The 18,839-nt window shown below is 42.3% G+C and overlaps 1 long non-coding RNA gene across 1 annotated transcript; it reads right to left on the reverse strand.

The window, feature by feature from the left end:
- Positions 1 to 2,314: 2,314 nt before the first annotated feature.
- On the reverse strand, positions 2,315 to 9,336 carry LOC140845415 (uncharacterized). The gene is made up of 3 exons (XR_012124193.1): positions 9,205 to 9,336; positions 8,861 to 8,917; positions 2,315 to 3,505 (listed from the first exon to the last, which is right to left on the reverse strand). It is a non-coding gene; the product is annotated as an uncharacterized lncRNA (long non-coding RNA).
- Between the last annotated feature and the right edge of the window lie 9,503 nt (positions 9,337 to 18,839).

Below are 18,839 nucleotides of genomic sequence, written 5' to 3' on the forward strand. Positions count from 1 at the left end.
CTTGCTTGCTATGAAAACTTTGGGAAGTTATTTTCATTCTGTTTGATTTATTTCCTTATCTATAAAATAGTTAACCTTAGGGTTGTTGTGTTGATTATGTAAGTTTGTATAGCAGAAGGTGCTTAGATCTGGACTTGGTACAGAGAAAGTATTTGGTAAATGTTAAGCCTTCACTATTTAAATACTTATTTCCTATCTTTTTATTGTACCTGACAGCATCTGTTTAATTTATTGTTCTCTTCTGTTATTTATTACTAGACTATTAGACTTTCCAAAGTATTTTGATCACTGAGTATGAAATAGGCAAACTATTAATATTCCATAGTTGGAAGTACAAAATCCATCTCTTAAAAATACTTCAGAGACACATATGGGGTGTAGAGTGTTTATAATCATTACAGGAAATTTTTTAATAGTAATAAATACAGATTTGAGTTTGTAGGTTTAGAGTTGGTAGTTGTAAATCTACAAACTCCAATAGGAGATGACAAATGGCCTTAAGATTTGCGTCTGAGTCTTCTTCTGGAATAGTGGCAATGGGAAGACTAAGGGATGGGAGTGCCAAGTGTGAAGCTGAGTGGTCTTGATGGATCAAATAATTCATCTTACTTCCTCTTTTGATGGCAGAAGATAGTTTGTAGATGTCCCCCAACATTGTCATGTGGATGTCTAAAGTTCAGCTTTGCTGAAAGCGGTTATTACGCTTATAAATTACCAGCAGCTCCAGTAAAAGAATGTAGGAGAGAGAAAGGCAAGCCAGAGGTGGCCTGTCGGGGGAAGGCTGGAGAAGGCCAGACAGAGGGGGGGTGTCCCAGAAGACAACCAGAACTTCCAAAGAAATGGGGAAGAAAGGAGTTTCTAAGGAAGATCATCAATTATGGATGAGGTGGCCAAGAAATAGATGTGTTTGGCTTATGTGAGGCTAAAATAATGTTTTTATTTAATTAGTAAGTTTGAGATTTAGCCTTTTAAAAAAATTCCAGACAGGAAACATATATTATACAATTTTGCTGACACATTAAAATACATATAATTAATCATTATATTCCTTAACTTGGGAAAGAAAATGTTAAAACTATTTAAATGTATTTGTGGTCAAAATAATTTTTGAGATTGACATATCCTTGAAAAAAATCTTACTTCCACAGAAAATGGCATATGTTTATATATTTTCTCAGTGACTTTTAGCATATAAATATCCTGAACTTTTAAAGTACATTAACTAGTTGTAAATTGGAAGTGTGGCAAAGATTAGAAAATAAGAATTGAGTCATTATAATTCAATCTGTGAAAGGCCATTGGATATATAATGATGCATTTTACTAACAGGAAAATGAATAAGTAGCATTTGCTTGCCTCATTGAGAAGTTCATATGAATTAGGTTTTTCAGAATTTGATTCTATAAGACAGTTGATACTTGGACTTCCAGCAAAAGTCCACCTGAGAGGATTACTATGTGGAAGGAACAGGTTCTTTAACATTTTTAACAAGATAGCTGATACATACTTACCTACTGTTTGTCCAGTGAGAGCATTGCTCTACATGGATGCTTCAGATATAGAAGAATAAATGAGTAGAATAGTTAACAGGACCTTGTAGCTCAGACAGACAATCTAAGAGTTGGGCTGGATGACATGTATCAACTCAACCAGGATGTGTTTCTGTGTGAGAGGAGATGCTATTAGAACTCTGGGACAATAGGTGTAAACTAGGACTAATCTGGGATGGATGGTCACATTTTAAGAGGTCAGCTAGTCAAACCTTCTCACAGTAAGATTAGGAGAAGAAGCCACAAAGATTTGCAATTTGAATAAAGTCATGAAGTCCATCTGGGACTAAGAAAGGACTAAAACCCAACTCTTGGTAAAGTGGTGTGTGTCTATTTCTTCTACACAATTGCCTTCCTTTTTAATTACCTCTTAATTTTACACATTTCCATGATTGCCTTGCAAAACAGGCTAAATCTTGATTTTTGCAACTAAAGAGGGGAATAGAAAAAAGATAAATTCATACACTTTGGCTTGTTTATGGAAGTTGACTTTTTTGCACTCCTACCGTACATGGTAAAAGTATTAGGAATAGAATGAGAGAAAGGATCTTAGAAGCACACTGGGTAGTGAGCAATCCATTAAGGAAACATTACTGTTGCAAGGATTGTGTTTCTTCATCTACTTTAGTTTTACTGTTCTCTGAAGCCTATTTTCAGGGCATGAATTCCTTGTACTGTTCTTTTCTGCTCTTTCTTGCCTGCACTGGCAACCTGGTGGCTGTATAGACGCTGATGTAGTGCTTTTCGACGGTACGTGTCTCTTATCTTGACCCTTGTTTGTTTTACATCTTATACTATTTAAACACAAATGTCCAGGTGCTTCTTAATTCAGTTTCTCTTTTTTTGTAACCTGTTCTACCACATGAACCCTGGAACAGATCTGATCTCCTGGAGAGTGTATAGAACATATTGTCTGCATTTCAGGCCTCCAGTACTGGCAGCACTGAACTTTGGGGGTGCCTAATGGTACCCTCAGTAGACTGTGCCAAGTCTGAGGGATGTAGGTTTAGGGACCTTTTCGAGCCACCAAGAACAGTGAGTTCTGATTCTATGCATTAGGTTTTTAAAGCCCTTGGCCTGTGGCATGTCTGTGGGTGCCATTGTACCATATGCCAGAACATCTGTAGCTCTTAGCAGATGGGAAAACATGTGGCAAACATTTGATTTTGCTTGTCAGAAATTTAAGAAAAAAGAGACTTTTTATATGAACAAGATCGATTCATTAAAATGAACTTTACAAAAATTCCTCAGTTTATAATGATTATTTTGTGCATTTAAAATAGGAATGATGTTATTTTGAATTTAAGTGGCCTAAAGAAAAGAAATATCCCAAAACTACAACTGAGCACAGAGAACTGTAAAACAGGGTCGTAGGGGCTGCCATTAATTTTGAGCCCTCACCACATGGCAAGCATGGTATTATGTGATTTATAAGTCTTAAAAATTAATCCCCATAACAACATAGTAAAATGCACATTATGCTGATCATATTCTGGATAAGGAAACTGAGGCTCACAAAATTCGAGTTTATTGCCCAAGACCACACAGCTAGTAGGTGGTGGAAGCTGGAGTTAATTGGGACTCTGCTGAAACCAAAGCATATGCTGTTCAAGAATGTTCAAGAATGTCAGACAGCTTCACAGAGACCCATTATCAGCTGTAGATAGGACTTTCCCTGTAATATCAAAACCTAGTTAGTTTTTACAGAGCGACTACGGAGAGTCACAGCCATCACTAACAGTCCGTCGCTGCCCTGTTCTCTCCTTGGTTTGCACACACACGGGCCACAGGAGGCGCAGCTTGAACCCATCACTGCAGTCTGAAACATCTGTCCTTGGAGCTTTCTGCTTGGAGCTTTGAAACCACTGTTTCATCTGTCAGTAGTGTCTTTACAGAGTTGGCAAATCTCTTCCCGTTGGCAGCCATCCTGGGCTTTCCCTGTTTCTCAGCTTCAGCTGTTCAGGCATTTGGTGCACAGCCCATATAAAAAATCAACCATCCCAAATGTAACATACAGATTTGATGACATGTAACATACAGATTTGATGACAGCATGGACATGCTTATTCACATACTACAGCAGTGGACAAACACAGGCATAGACTAGAATTTTATTTTTATAGATCATTTTTGAAAACTCAGAGCTCTGTCTCTTTTCCACTGAAGAGGGATGACTCCACATACTTGGTATCATGTATACAATAGCTGGTCTCCTCTTGTGGTGGACATTGTGGTGCTCACTGACTTGCCCCTCTACCTTCCTGGGTGCCCAGGAGACCTCGCTCCCCAGCCACACAGCTGTGTGGGGTCTGTCACTGGCTGCTGCCAATGAAATATCAGCAGAAGGGGAATGTGTAGTTTTGGGTTTCCCTGCTTACCTACACTGACATCTTGTTGCCCTTAGGATAAGTACCAAACCCTAAATATGGTGTAAAAGGCTTTTCATGATCAGCCTGCCTACACCACTCCACCCCTTCTCTTACTATTTCCTGCCTTGTTCTCTGTTTCAACCAGCCTGAAGCTTCCAGAAAGCACTACGCTGTTCCTCATCACAGGCTCTTCATTCAGGTGACAGTCATCTCCTCCAAGGTTGGTCTGCTCTAACTTCCAAAGCATGGTTGAGGTGTCCTTCCTATGCATTTTCATAGCACTCTACATGCTCCTAAGGATACCAGTTATCACACTTTACTGAAAGGTCCTTCTTGCTTGTTTGTTTCCCCACTGAGTTATACGCCCTTTGGGAGGAACAACTGATGTGCCTTCATTCATTCATTTAATATTTATTTCCAGCTCTAAATACTGATCTTTCCCCTGAAAAAGTTCCTCCTGTTCTTCCTCATAACTTCCTCATTTTCCCTTTTAGAGAAATTACTACCAGGCATCTTTGAATCTTCTTTTTTCACTTCCCCTCCCATATCTTATCCAACAGCAAGTCTTGTTGGCTTTACCTCCCAAATTATGCATCCGTCCATTTCACTCCTTCTGCACTGTTACCTCCTTAATCCAATGTATTGTTTTAGATTATGAAAATGCCATTCAAATTGGACTCCTTACTTCTACTCTTGCTCGCTCTTTGTGAAATCAGGTATGTATTATATTGTTTCCCTACTTAAAACCTGCCAATAGTTTCCTATTTTATTTAGAACTTAATGCAAACTCCTCATCATGGCCAGTGGCCCTGTATGAACTGGCCACTACCTGTTGCTCTGACCTCACCTCACATATGCTCAGCACATTACAAGCACTCTGGCTTTGCTGCTGTTCCTTGAGCAAAACAAGGTCCTTGCTTTGCATGTGTGTCCATTGTGCTACCTGAATATCCCAGGGTGACGCTACAGAGTGCTTGGGGGAAGTAATAGAGGAGCAAATGCAGTGACATGCCATGTTCATTACCAGTTTGTTTGTTTTTCCCTGCATCAGAAAACTGCTGCTTGTAATTAGTTTTGTAGTCACATATATATTTTTCAGCTGAAGAGAAGTAGACTAAATCACTACATTATGTTTTCTGAGCTGAGGGGTGTCACTGCAGCCAGGATGAATTTCTGTTCTCCTGGTATGGAAACTTGCTTATTGGCAGAGAGCTGATGAGGAATTAAGTGTACAGAGACAACTGACTGAAATCAAAGCTACTTACTATTTCATTCTCCAAGGCTCTCCCCTATTCTTTCAACAACATCACTGGTACAGAAAATTAAGTAATAACCATAAAGCAATTTAGATAGGATCTCTCAAAATAGTGTAAGAAAAAATATTTGACTGGGAATATGACAAATAAAAACTGAAAATTGGTTCAGATGAGAAATATTTTACCATGAATGAGGCAAAAAGCAAGATATAGCATCTTTATAAAGTTAGTTTAATAGTGGCTACCCTGAAATAAATGCTCAAAGTAGAGATAAGACAATAAAAGGTGAATATGATATTAAATTGGCAGCACTCAGTAATGTGAGAAATGAAATGAAAACAGAAGAATTAGCAAAAAGAAAACTGAAGATTATATTCTGCTACAAATGGAATTAGGCATATGAAAGACAGGTATGAGGAAATTGAACAAATGAGTAAAAAAAGTCAAGAAAAGAATAGAATATGCTAGAAGGTCAAAGGAGATATCATATATACATTGATATTCCTTAAGAATAGAATGGAAATGAACAAAAATATTAAAATATATGAGGCTACAATTTCTTGCAGAATTGTGGATTAGATTCTCTGAATACTCCTCCCACTAAAAACAGCTGAAATGCTGGGTAACATATATCTTTTCAAATGTGTCACTGAGCTGACAAGAAAATAAACCCATATGGGTCAAAGCCAAAGGGAAAGCAGGCGTATTGGGAGAAGGTTTTCCCTGAGGATATCTACTGCACCCTGTGACCCTGAGATTCAGGTGGTTTGATTTTTAATACTTTAACATAGTTTGAAACTACAAAAAAGATACAAGAAGAGCAAAAAAAAAAAACAAACCTATTTTTGGTTGTCCCAGGTACCCGATTCAGGTTTTGCTGACTGTCCCAGTAGTGTTTTCTTACAGCAAAGAGTCCAATCCTGGATTATGCATTATACCCATTGTCATGTCTTTCTGTTTCTTTCAACCTGGAGCCATACTTCAGTCCCTGACTTTCACTCTATTGATAGTTTTGCAGATTCTAGGCCAGTCATTTGCAGAATCTCCCTCAATTTGACTTAGTCTTTTGTTTCCTTATCACTGGTTCCCCATTGTGTATTTTTATATGAATCATATTGGGTGGCACATGACACCCATTTGTCACATTATTGGTTGTGTTAAATTTGGTCACCTTGTTCAGATGCTGCCTGCCAGGTTTCTCCACTATGAAGTTACTCCCAAATCTTCCTCCCCTTTCAATAATTATTTTGTGAAGACATAGAGACTGTACACAATCCTGTTCCTTAATTACCTTTCACCAACAAATTTTAGCATGCATTAATGTTTCTTTTTAATTATTACTAGATTTAATTATTACTAGTATGGTTGTCAAATGGTGATTTTTCTAATATAGCATTACTTCAGTAAATAAGTTTCCTTTCTTTATACTTATTTATTAATTTTCATATGGTCTTCTGGGTTTCTGTTTTATTAGGATATAATCCATTATTGTCACTATTCATTTTCATGCTTTAATTTTCCCAGATTCAACCAATGGGAGTGCCTTTAAGCTAGCTTCTGTGTTCTTTTGCCATGCAAAGTACTTGCAAATAATATGCAAGTTTATTTGCATACTTCCTTATCATCTGGTACAAGATATTCCAGGTTCATCTTGCTCTGCATGTGCCCTTGCTCTGGATTCACTAGTTTTCCAAGGATCCCTGGTTATATTTAGTGGAGCAAAATAAAGGTTTAGCTGGAAGCTGTGCAGGGTGTTATTGAGGTATCACTCTTTCCAAACTCGTATCAGTGGGAATTCAGAAATATATGTTATGTACATACATATGTACACTCACATTCACAAGAAACCATACATTTATATTTATTCCTTTAACTAGATATATGTTTACAGCCATGCATTCTCATGGCTATCTCTAGTTCCATTATAACAACACAAGATATATTCTAGCTTTTCGCCTTTTGATATTTGTACCTCCTCTTCTGATGAGAAAGCTAGTTCTCATTGTCTCGATCTCCCTTTACATAGCCAATGTTCTCATTCTGCTGGTTGTTAATCCTCTCCTGCAGGTGTCCCTAGGACACCACCTCTTTCAGGCCTATATAATGGCTTTTTGATGAAGAAAAGGAAGGAACTCAATTTTTTTAATTAAAAAGGGGAAGGGAATAAGAAGGGAACTGAACTCTCATTCCCAAAGTTCCAAAGGGGTTGATGGACAGGAGATCAAAAACCAGGGCCTCCTCAGAGTGAAGAATGTAAGCGAAGACTTCTAGCACTAGAACCTCAAAAACCCCTATTTCAGTGCAGTGGAAACCAAGGATTAGCCTTGCCGCACAGAAGTGGACGTAACTTTGACATAGGTTGGAAGGGGAAAATAACTCCCTTGATTATCGGTACTACAAGTTAATCCTCACATACGTTTACTACCTGGATTCAGGTGATCTGTTTGTTTCAAAAATATTTCAGGCAGGACCACCTGAAATTCAGTGAGACATCTTTAAGAGTATAATTGATTTTTTTGTTCACAAGCCAGAAAATGTCTCCTGGCTACTGCTATGAAGTACAAATAAAACCTTTCAATATGTGAAGAAAATCAGTCAGCCTTAAATTATGTACCTGGTGAAAATATCTTTCAAGAATATTGGTAAACTAAAGTCACTTTCAGACAATAATGGAACATTTATCACTAATAAATTCACATAGAGGATATTTTAAAGATTATGCTAAGGCAGAAGAAAAATTATGCTTTGGGAAAGTTCTAAGAGGTGAGAAAAAATGGTGAACCAAGATATTAACAACTGTGAAGAAAAATCTAAAGAAACATTTGTTGATGGGGAAAGAAAGTTTTCTGGATTGCGTAGGCAGAAATTAAAAATATGAAACTCTGAGAAATTAAGAGAAAGGAAGGATAGTGAGATACAGTCTAACAAATATAATGTTAGTGAAATACAGTCTAACATATATCATGCAATGTGTCATGGTAGAATTAATACAAGATAGAATTAAGATACAAGAAAACAATAGCATTTGAGTTAGTAGAGGTTATCAGATTTGAAGTGTTCTGATTCTTACATTTGGGGAGAGGAAGATAAGGATTTTGATTAACATTAGACTTGGTCTGAATTTAATTATGATGGAATGCGTCAAAATAATTGTAAAATCATAATATATAAATTAATAGAGGAGATAAATGGATTGAGAAAAAGAAAAATAACTTTTCCCAATCAAATAACCCAAGAGAGGAAAAAATGGGAAAATCAGGACAATAAGAAGTGCAAATAAGATGGTAGAAATAAAATTTTGTCAGTAATCAAAACAAATATAAATCAAATATACTCTCCTGTTAGAATAGTTAGAAGACGAGATTTTAAAAATCGAAATTTGTGATATTTATAGAAGAATTAGCTAAAACAAAAGGATAATAAAAGGATATTAAAAGCTTGAGAGAAAAAGAAGTGGAAAAACACAGTTACATATTAACCAAAAGAAAGTGAAAGTAGCTGGATTAGCGTCAGGCAAAATAGACTTTGAGATAAAATTAGACTTCAAAGGTGATTTTTTATAAAAAAGATAACATTATTTTATGGCCTCACTCCATAATGAAATAATGTTTGATTCACTTGGGGGAAATGACAGTTCTGAACTGAAAATATGGCTTCAAAATAAATAAAACAAAATTCGACTTACAAAGAGAAATGGGAAAATCCATCATCCAGGGAGAATGTATCATACTTCTTTCAGTACCTGGTAAAAGAAGCAGTCAAAAAACCAGTTAAACATGTAAATTTGAACAATGATTTAGAAACTAATGACAGCATGTATTAAGCAATTAGAGTATATATCTAGTGTCAGCCCAAAGATATTCCTATTAGTTACTAATGAGAAAGGATTAAAATTTAAAAATTCGTAGTCTTAGTCCAAAGCCCTAGACAAAAGCTTATTCCTCAGTCTTCACCTTTGTGTTTTTCGATTTCCCTCCTAAACTTCAAATATTTATACATAATGAAGTTGGCTGTATTTGAATAAAATACCTGCTGAGAGTGAGTTTTTGTTTTCCTCCATCTGTGTCTAATTGGATATCCTCTTTTTTCATGGGCTGGTCAACTCGACTAAAGCTTGTCTACCAGCAAAACAGATTGTAAATTCCCATCCAGATTTGTGATCAGACAGGCTTTAACAAGAGTGTTTTTAATTTTATCTGAGACAGACAGAATGTTCCTGCATAAAGTATGTCTTGAATGTTCACAGAATAGTTCCCACTAAGAAGCTACTAATTTACTATACGAAATTTTTCTTTTAACTTTTTTTTCCTATCATGTCCTCTCCTCACGTTGGGGCTTGTGAGAGTGACCGTATGACCATTATATACACATATTTTAGTTAAAAATAATGTATCTTCTGATACTGCATTGGCACATCTGGTTCATGAAGATGGAGAGGTATCTATGTGTTTTTCTTTCTCTTCAGGGAAACAATGGATAGTCACATAGTACACATATGTAGCATATGTCACATAAACACTTGTAGCAGATTTCATCTTTCATAAAATGTTTCAAGAGAAACAACTTCCATTAGTCTGAGATAACTTCTTTTCTACTCTAAAGAGATATTCCACCTACTAAAATACAGTGCAACTACTGTAGTTCATGGAATTGGCTGGAAAATAAACCTTAGGAAAGCTTCCTATAGAAGAAAGAAATGTGACATGTTGAATGGTTAAAAGTTCTGGCTTTTTTCTGTGGAGGTTCAAAATTCCTTATCTCTTCTTTCCCTCAACAAGTTCTTATTTTAAAAGTTGATATAATTCATCTCTATTTCCTGGTCTCTTTCTCCTATTAACCTTAGAAAAGGTTCCATATCTTTATTATTTTCAATGTTATTGAGGTATAATAATTGACATATATAAATTATATATGTTTAAGTTGTACAACTTAATGTTTTGATAAAAGTATATGCATTGTGAAATGATTAGCACAACGAGGCTAATGAACATACCCATCACCTCATACTCATTTCCTTCTGTCCTTCCTTTATCTCTTTTATTGTGATGATAACACTTAAGATCTACCTGCTTAGCAAATTTCATATATACAATTCAGAATTATTAACTATTGTCACCATGCTGTATATTAGATTTCCAGGACTTATTTATCTTGAATAATTGAAACATCTTCCTTCCTCATGGCCCCTGGAACCTACATTCTACTTTCTGCTTATGAGTTTGACCTTTTTAGATTCAATGCATGATGAGATTATACAGTATGTCTTTCCGTGGCTGCCTTATTTCACTCAGCATAATGTCCTCCAGGTTCATCCACATTGTCACAAATGGCTAGATTTCCTTCTTTATAAAGGCTGAATAATATTCCATTGTTTATATACTACATTTTCTTGTGTTTATCCAGGATGTGGAGATGGGCTTTCTTTTCCCTTGGCACTGAAAATAAGACTGTTGAATGTAACCTACCCTTTCCACTGAGACATGTTAGCAGACGTGCAGGAGTCTCAAAGCTGATTCAGAATAGAACTTCCTCCCAATGAATCAACTAGACAGGTGACTAAATTCCCACTCTCAGGTTGTAAGGTTGTAACATGTGTTTGCAGATAACTCAGTACTTCACACCTGCTCACTGCCCCAGACAAATCTGTGGGAATGTTCGGTGTGAATGTATTTTGTGTATAAGCATCTGTATCAGAAGACTTAACCCTAAGGCACCCCACAATGACTGCCTTAGTATTGACAATGCTGATGTATACAGAGGACAGTTTCTAAAACCTGAATGTGCATACATCACCTAGGGGAATATTGTTAAATACAGAATCTGATTCAGTTTCAGATGGGGCCTGAGGTTCTACATTTAAAACAAGTCCCCAGGTGATGCTCTACTGCTTGTCTTAGAGCCATACTTTGAGTAGCAAGAGCACAGAGACTCACCTCTTTACATGGAATTCTCCAACAGCTGCGTGGAGAAGGTGTGAATACCTTGTGCAGACAAGAAAGAGAGGTTGAGAGGATTTATCTGATGCTGTCATGCAGCCGTAGGTCTTCTGATGAAGATTTTTTCCTTCTGTTCTTCAATTGCATTCCTCTTAGGAAATAATCGTCCTCTTTATTTCTTGAATTACTATTTTTGTGTATTTGGAATTCATGTAGTAGCAACTCCTGTCCTTAGGCATTCTGTACCATCTTTGTAAGTTATTTTCAAAATGATAGTATTCAAGTAAACCTTAACACAAGTTAGCACTAAGCTTTAACTTAGTGAAACCTAGTTTGGGCTTATTTTTATCCAGTCCTTCAGATATGACAGTCCCACTGTGTTCTGTACATCTGTAAATCTGGAGGGAAGATTCTGGGGCAAAATACATTTCAAACTGAAATCAGTCAAAGCGAGAAATAAAGTGGGAGAAACCCATTTATTTCTTTCAAGCAGTCGTTCACTTCTGCTCTCCCGTGTCTCTCGTGACCTGGTGCAGAAGAAGAAGCAGCCCCCACCCAATCTCTCCTGTCCAGGTAAGTCCTCCTCACCCCTGTAATTACCTATTGATATGGATGGAGATGGCTACTCCTCTCCACCCCCTTGAAACACTCACTGTATGGAGATACACTAAAGCCAGGCAAGAGATTCTGGAAATACTGTAATTTTGCCCACAACATCTGACTGAAATTACAACTTTGTGTTGACCGACTTGCAGAACATGGCTTGTTCTGCAAACATAAGGCCAGGGAACTGACATGTTTATAGGACCTCCTGCCAAAGACAAGTTTGGGGTCTTACATCAGTTTTGTGAAAGAAATTCTGCCATAAGTTTTTAACCTGGGCTACCATTAAGAAATAACTATGAGATTTTAAATACTCTCGTTGGGCACCACCCCCGGAGAGTCTGACCAGTTGTTTTGGTGTAGAATCTAAGCATTAGTAAGATTAGTAAATTAGCATAAGCATAGCCATCTTAGAAACCTAGAAACCATTTTCTGAGAGTGTGACTCAGAGGAAAAAGAAAAAAAAAAAAAAACCCTGGGCCTGGGTAAGGCCTTGAAAAACAAGTTAATCATGAGCACTGGCTGGTGGGCAGCTGTGACCCTTGGTCAGCTAACCTTGGTCAGTTAATCTTACATACCAAGCTTATCGTGCAGAACCTCCCTAACCATTGAGGAGTAGTCTTACCCTGCCCTTGCTTAACCCCAGGATATATGTCTTGCAAGAATAATGTATAGTTATAGAAAATTGCTATATAAACCCTTGGCTCTGAGTGATCGGGGTCCTTGTTGAGACCCGCTGCATCGGGCTGACTTGGACCCCAGCTAGCTGGCTGAATAAAGACTTTGCTTGAATTTACATCTCTATGTCTGTGTAGTTTGTTCTCTGGAGAAGCCTCGGAAGCCTGGACCCTAACATTTGGGGGCTCGTCCGGGATTCGAGCGGCTTCCCTGAGAACAAAGGACAGCTGGAGGCAAGGTCTAATTGTCCGGACGGGGCAGTGTAATTCGAGGGTCGCCCCCTCGTGTCTGCATAAATCCATTATAAAGCGGGAGTCGCCATCCCGTGTATGGTCTCGGGTTAGTGGTCCCGAGTGAGGAAGTCCGGGCTGGTAGTCCCGGCCCCCAGGTTAGCGACCCTGGGTAAAAGTCCAGGTAACCAATCCTGGCCCTAGGGTCCGAGTGACTCGGCCTTAGGAAGGCAAATCCGATCGGCAGAAAACTGGCGCCCGAGGAGGAAAAGATCGAGCTCGTCACCCTGCGGCAGTCCGAGTGGATGCCCTTCGGGAGAATTACGAGAGTTTTTGAGGACCCTGAAAGTGGTGAGTGTGGTGCGCACCAGAGTGAGAGAAGGACTGGTCCGAACGAGTGCGATCAGATGTGGTGTGTGTGTTTGGTGTTATCATTGATTGTTTTACTGTGTTTTGGTTTTGGTTTATATTTCTTTTTGCACTTCTCATTTTAAGTTTCCTTGTTCTAAGGTTCTCCTGCTCTCTCCGTTCCTCCTTTCTGTCACTACATCATTCCCTGCAGGCACGGGTCGGGCAATTAAGAGCCATTAGGGCGCCCGCCGCTAGAAGACTCCCGTGACAGGATAAGGGGGTCACAGCCACGAATCCCAGATAAATTCGCGTGTTCCTCCTTTCTGTCACTACATCATTCCCTGCAGGCACGGGTCGGGCAATTAAGAGCCATTAGGGCGCCCGCCGCTAGAAGACTCCCGTGACAGGATAAGGGGGTCACAGCCACGAATCCCAGATAAATTCGCATCCCCCGCGGAAGAAAAACTGTGCAACGACAGGCACTCATTCACAAGCACATACAACAGTCATTTTGTTTGAAGTGGCATCTTCATCCTTCGCCTTTGTCTCCCTCATATTCTTTTTCCTTCTTCTTTCTCACCATGGGTCAGACTCAGGCTACTCCTAAGAGTCTGATCCTCTCCCATTTCCCCAAGGTCAAGGAACAGGCCTTAAGTATGAGCCTTGGCATCAAGAAGGGTAAGCTCGACACCTTTTGCTCAGTCGAGTGGCCTTCCTTCGGAGTAGGCTGGCCGGCCCAGGGGTCTCTTTCTTTGGACCTTATTGGCAAGATCAAAGCCATTATCTCCCAGCCAGGTCCTGAGGGCCACCCTGACCAACTTCCCTATATTCTTGTCTGGGAAAATTTGGCCGAGAATCCCTCTTCCTGGTTGGAGCCCTTTTTGGTGGAGAAACCTCATACTGATCCACAAAAGACCTCCGTCCTAGTGGCCCAGGAAAAATCAAAGCCCTCTGATCGCAGGGCCAGAAATCCTGTGTGCCCGAGTGCGCTGCCTGTCCTCCCCTACAGTTCTCCTCTCTACCCCCTTCTGCCGATTGAGCAGCCACCCCCGTATGCAGAGGAGAGAGGTGAAGCTGCCGGGGGGATAGAAAATGCGACTAGGGAACCCAGCGGGAACCAGGCGGCTGCAGCTTCCCCAGATTCTTCAGCAGAGGGAGGCGGGAGGCCGGAAAGAGCTTCCTCACACTCCCCCGCCCTGGCCCCACGCTGGGCGCCAGGTAGAACTGGAGGAATGCAGCTAAGGTCTCGAGGGGCCAGGGAACAAGAAGGGGAGGCTCCCTCCTCCACCTCAGAAGGAGCAGTGCCGGTTCTGCCTGTGTGTGCCATCGGTACAGGCATCGCTCAGCAATATCAATATTGGCCCTTTTCATCTAGTGACCTTTATAATTGGAGGACTCAGAATCCTCCCTTCTCAGAGGACCCCAAGTGTCTTATAGGTTTAGTGGAGTCCATTATGTTTACCCATCGTCCCACATGGGATGACTGCCAGCAATTACTCCGCACTCTCTTCACAATGGAAGAACGAGAGCGTATCCTCAATGAAGCCAGGAAAAATATCCTCGGAGAAAATGGAAGACCCACTACCCTCCAGCCCATCATTGACGAGGCGTTCCCACTTACGCGCCCAGATTGGGACTTCGGAACTGCAGAAGGTAGGGAGCGTCTCCGGGTCTACCGCCAGACTCTGATGACCGGTCTCCGGGCGGCCACCAGACGGCCCACTAACTTGGCTAAGGTAAAAACTATTGTTCGGGGGAAATGGAAAGCCCAGCCGCGTATCTGGAAAGGCTGTTTGATGCTTACCGGCAGTACACCCCCATAAACCCGGAAGCAGAGGAACATAGGTCAGCTGTAGTCCTCTCATTCATCAACCAGGCAGCCCCCGATATCCGGAGAAAACTCCACAAGCGGGAGGACCTAGGGGAGATCTCTATTAGAGAGCTGCTGCAGCAGGCAGAGAAGGTCTTCAATGCTAGAGAAACTCCGGAAGATAGAGAAGAAAGGCTGAGGAAAGAGAAATGGGTAATGCAGGAGAAAAATAGGAAGGAAGACAGAGAATTTCAGAAAAGGGAGAACAAGAAGCAGAGGGAGGAGATGGCCAGGATATTCCTGGCCAGGGTGAAGGAGGGCCCTAGGCCACCTCAAGGAACAGGACCCCGTCAATCCCGACTAGGACAAGATCAGTGCGCCCTGTGTAAGAAATATGGACATTGGAAGAGGGAGTGCCCCCAACGGAGGGAACAAGGGAGAGGGAACCCTGTTAAGACCCTGCACCTAGGAGAGGAGGATTGACGGGGACGGGGCTTGGCACCCCTCCCCGAGTCCTGGGTAACCCTGTGCGTGGAGGGGACTCCCATTGGGTTTATGGTAGATACTGGGGCACAGTATTCAGTTCTCAACCAGGCCCACGGCCCCCTAAACCCAGGACGCACAAGTATAGTCCAGGGAGTGACAGGGTCCAGGAAATGTGCCTGGACTACTAACAGAAAAGTGGACCTAGGAAGGCATCAGGTCTCTCACTCATTCCTGGTCATACCCGAAAGCCCCGCACCGTTGCTGGGCAGAGACTTATTAACCAAGGTCGGGGCTCACATTCATTTTGAACCCAAAGGGATAAAAATCATGGACAAAGAAGGGCAGCCCCTACAACCGGCGCATGTGTTAACTCTTTCCCTGGCCGATGAACATCGTCTGTTCCAGACGGATCAAGAAAAGGGGGGCCGGGGAGAGATAGACTCTTGGGTACAGAAGTTCCCTTCTGCATGGGCTGAGACCGGAGGAATTGGTCTCGCTAAACACCTATCCCCAGTCGTTGTTCAACTCAAAGCCGCAGCTCTACCCATCCGGGTCCGGCAATATCCAATGCCAGAAGAGGCTAGGAAAGGGATAGCACCCCATATCCATAGGCTGTTAGAGACAGGAATCCTTAAGACCTGCCAATCTGCATGGAATACGCCTCTGCTTCCAGTGAGGAAGCCTGGCAGTAAAGATTATAGGCCAGTGCAAGACTTGCGGAAAGTCAATGAGAGGGTAGAAGACATCCATCCTACAGTGCCCAACCCTTACACCCTACTCAGCCACCTGCCACTCACGTATGTGTGGTATACTACTCTGGACCTGAAAGATGCCTTCTTTAGTATTCCACTCTCTGAAGTTAGTCAGCCTTTGTTTGCCTTTGAGTGGCAAGAGCCAGGGGGAGGAAGAAAAGGGCAGCTTACCTGGACTAGACTGCCTCAGGGCTTCAAGAACTCTCCCACCTTATTCAATGAAGCCCTAAGCCAGGACTTGGAGCCCTTTCGTAGGAGCCACCCCCACGTGACGTTGTTGCAGTATGTAGATGACCTGTTGCTGGCCACAGAAACCCGTGAAGAGTGCGAAGAAGCCACGGGGAATTTGCTGGCTGAACTAGGTGAACTGGCATATCGAGCCAGCGCCAAGAAAGCCCACATCTGTCAGAGGTCAGTAGTCTACTTGGGGTACACAATATCTAATGGGGCCAGGTGGCTAACACAGGCCATGAAGCAAACTGTCCTGGCTATCCCCATCCCTTCCTCACCCCGGGGAGTGAGAGAATTTCTTGGCTCAGCCGGGTTTTGCAGGCTCTGAATTCCAGGGTACGCAGAAATAGCCCGACCACTATATGAAGCAACCAAAGAAGGGCCGGGCTGGCAATGGACGCAGGAACAACAAGAGGCGTTTGACAGACTAAAAGAAGCTCTCCTCCGGGCCCCCGGCCTATCTCTGCCAGACCCAGAAAAACCCTTTATCCTGTTTGTAGATGAAAAGAAGGGAGTGGCTAAAGGAGTTCTGGCTCAGCAGCTGGGCCCGTGGAAGAGACCTGTGGCTTATTTGTCCAAGCGGCTAGACCCAGTGGCCTCCGGGTGGCCACCTTGTCTGCGTATCCTAGCAGCCATCGCTCTACTGGTAAAAGAGGCAGACAAGCTGACTTTTAGCCAAAATCTGAGAATAACAGCCCCACATACCATGGAGGGGATCCTCAAGCATCCTCTGGGAAAATGGATGACGAATGCAAGACTCACCCACTATCAAGGGCTCCTACTAGATTCTCCCCGAATTGCCTTCTCTGACCCGGTAACCCTAAATCCTGCCACCCTTCTGCCGGACCCAGATCTGACGACCCCCATCCATGACTGTAGAGATATCCTTTCCGAAATTATCCAGGTGCGAGCAGACCTGAAAGACACACCGTTACTGAACTGTGAGCTAAATTGGTATACGGATGGGAGCAGCTTTGTGCAGGAGGGGGTCAGGAGAGCAGGGGCAGCAGTAGTAACCCATGATGGGGAAGTTGTCTGGAGCACAGCTCTGCCCCCTGGCACCTCAGCACAGAAGGCGGAACTTATTGCTCTCACTGAGGCCCTGGAAAGAGCAGAAGGAAAGCGGGCCAACGTTTACACAGATAGCAGATATGCCTTTGGCACTGTCCATGTCCATGGTGCCATCTACCGAGAAAGAGGATTCCGTTCCACGGAAGGGAAGGGACTGAGGAATCTGCAAGAAGTCCAAAGACTATTAGCTGCTGTTGAAAAACCTAAAGCAGTAGCAGTTATACATGTACCGGGCCATCAATCAAAGAAGACACCCGAGGCCATCGGCAACAGCCATGCAGATGCAGAAGCTAAGAGGACAGCCCTCTCGGACTCTCTTGTGCTTGTGGCCCTCGAAATATCCATACCTGAACTGCCCGCACTGCCGCCCAAACCTGAGTATTCCCCTCAAGATCTTGAGTGGATTAGGAAACAAGTCCCGGGGGAAGTGTTTGGAGAGGGACATTGGGATAGGGACCAGGAGGGTAGATTGATCTTGCCAGAAGCATTAGGACAGTACCTGCTTGCTAATCTGCATAAGTCCACCCATCTAGGTGGAAAAAAACTGCTCAGCCTTTTCCAGTCTGCTCAGTTGGTGTTTCCCCACCAGAATGAGGTGACTCGCCAGATCATGAAAGAATGCAGTAGCTGTGCAATGCTAAGACCAGCCCCAAGAGGGCTGCACCCAGCAGGTACCCGGGAAAGGGGGAGGGCTCCAGGGAGGAATTGGGAAATAGACTTCACCGAAATAAAACCAGGGAAGTATGGATACAGGTATTTGCTAGTTATGGTAGATACTTTCTCTGGGTGGGTGGAGGCCTTTCCAACCAAGCATGAGACTAGCCAGGTAGTAGCAAAAAGATTAATTGAAGAAATCATCCCCAGATATGGGGTCCCTGAAGCAATAGGTTCCAATAACGGCCCGGCTTTCGTTAGCAAAGTCCTGCAAGGACTAGCCCTAGCTTTGGGAGTAGATTGGAAGTTACATTGTGCTTATAACCCACAAAGCTCTGGGCAGGTAGAAAGAATGAATCGGACCCTGAAGGAGACCCTTTCTAAATTGGTATTGGAGACTGGTGGGGACTGGGTGACTCTCCTTCCCTTAGCCATCTTCCGCGCTCGGAACTCCCCCTATGTACATGGTTTAACTCCATTTAAGATAATGTATGGGGCCCCTCCACCTATAACTCGACGAGTGCAGCTTCCCGATGCAGAGGACCCAGCCCCTGACTATCTGAATGTGTTGCAAGTTCTTGCTAAAGTGCAGCAAGAAATCTGGCCCCTGATCAGAGCATATTATGAGGGTGGGAAAATTCCAAGCCCGGAACATGGCATAGTCCCAGGGGATATAGTATGGGTCAAAAGACATCAAGTGAAGACTCTCAAGCCCAGGTGGAAAGGACCTTATGTTGTATTGTTTACCACCCCCACTGCTCTCAAGGTTGATGGTATCGCTCCCTGGGTACACCACACCCACGTTCGGAAAGTCCTGCCTCATAAAGACCCAGGGGCCCGTAAGGAAAAGTGGAAGGTGCAG

Source organism: Manis javanica, chromosome 2 (genome assembly GCF_040802235.1).
Source record: "Manis javanica isolate MJ-LG chromosome 2, MJ_LKY, whole genome shotgun sequence".
NCBI classification, from domain to species: domain Eukaryota; kingdom Metazoa; phylum Chordata; class Mammalia; order Pholidota; family Manidae; genus Manis; species Manis javanica.